A 1586-nucleotide genomic window follows, 5' to 3' on the forward strand; every position below is an offset into this window, starting at 1 on the left:
TTGTTGGGGGAATTATTGCTGGGGGAATTGTTGTGGTTGCTGGGGGATTTGATGTTGTTGGGGGATTTGTTGTTGGAGGAATTGTTGTTGTTGGGGGAATTGTTGTGGCTACTGGGGGATTTGATGTTGTTGGGGGAATTGTTGTGGTTGGGGGAATTGTTGTTGTTGGGGGAATTGTTCTTGTGGAGTATGCAATTCCTTGCCTCTAGGGCTCAGCTGCCTACTGGCACTGGCTTTGTTCATCGCCATGGCAAGGAGGACAAATATGATGAAGGTATTCATTTTTGATTTGTGTTTACTATTGCTCACTTGGCTTTGATGTTTCAGCTCTAGGTGCTTTAAGGTTAGATGATGGAAGAGACCCTCATGGTGTAGTCGTATTTATAGCTGGCATCACACATTTATTTTTGATCTTCACACTCATTTCTTGAAAAAGTGCTCTTAAGCTTATCGAGCTAATAATTTGGTATGTTGTGTTTGATGGCACTACTTACTAGCGTGACTTTGGATTCTTCATCATAGTTGATTGTTCTTTCTCATATCATCTGGCTGTATCAAATGCTTGATAACGAATAATGACTCATCGTATTCACTTTATACTTCAAATATTGATTTAGATTTTGTCCGTCTTTCTGATTTAGCTTGTGTTGTTCTGCATGTTGTTAGGTATATCCAGATTGGCATAACTTAAGGGAACTAAGTTTGTAATCTTCACACTCGCTTCTTGAAAAAGTGCTCTTAAGCTTATCTACCTAATAATTTTGTATGTTGTGTTTCATGGCACTACTTACTATTGTGATTTTGGATTGTTCTTCATAGTTGATTGTTCTTGCACATATCATCTAGGTGTATGGAATGCTTGATAACGACAAATGACTCATCGTATTCACTTTACACTTCAAACATTGATCTAGATTTTGTACCTTGCTCTGAGTTAGTTTGTCATGTTCTACATGTTGTTAGGCGTATCCAGATTGGCATACTTGTTGGGGAACGTAGCAGAAATTCAAAAAATTTCCTACGTAACACCAAGATCTATCTATGGAGATACCAGCAACGAGTAGAAAGAGAGTGCATCTACATACCCTTGTAGATCTCTAAGCGGAAGCGTTCAAGTGAACGGGGTTGATGGAGTCGTACTCGTCGTGATTCAAATCACCGATGATCAAGTGCCGAACGGACGGCACCTCCGCGTTCAACACACGTACGGCCCGGTGACGTCTCCCATGCCTTGATCCAGCAAGGAGAGAGGGAGAGGTTGAGGAAGACTCCATCTAGCAGCAGCACAACGGCGTGGTGGTGATGGAGGAGCGTGGCAATCCTGCAGGGCTTCGCCAAGCACCTACGGGAGAGGAGGAGGTGTCACGGGAGGGAGGGAGGCGCCAAGGGCTCAGGTGTGGATGCCCTCCCTCCCCTCCACTATATATAGGGGCAGGGGAGAGGGGGGAGGCGCAGCCTTGCCCCCTACTCCAAGAAAGGGGTGCGGCCAAGAGGGGGGGAGGAGTCCATCCTCCCCAAGGCACCTCGGAGGTGCCTTCCCCCTCGAGGACTTTTCCCTCTAGGGTTCCCTAGGCGCATGGGCCTCT

At 45.8% G+C, this 1586-nt stretch overlaps 1 pseudogene; it reads right to left on the minus strand.

Moving 5' to 3' along the window:
• Positions 1-331, minus strand: part of LOC119299003 — a 1488-nt pseudogene extending 1157 nt beyond the window's left edge.
• Between the last annotated feature and the right edge of the window lie 1255 nt (positions 332-1586).

This window comes from Triticum dicoccoides, chromosome 1B (assembly GCF_002162155.2).
Source record: "Triticum dicoccoides isolate Atlit2015 ecotype Zavitan chromosome 1B, WEW_v2.0, whole genome shotgun sequence".
Lineage (NCBI taxonomy): Eukaryota > Viridiplantae > Streptophyta > Magnoliopsida > Poales > Poaceae > Triticum > Triticum dicoccoides.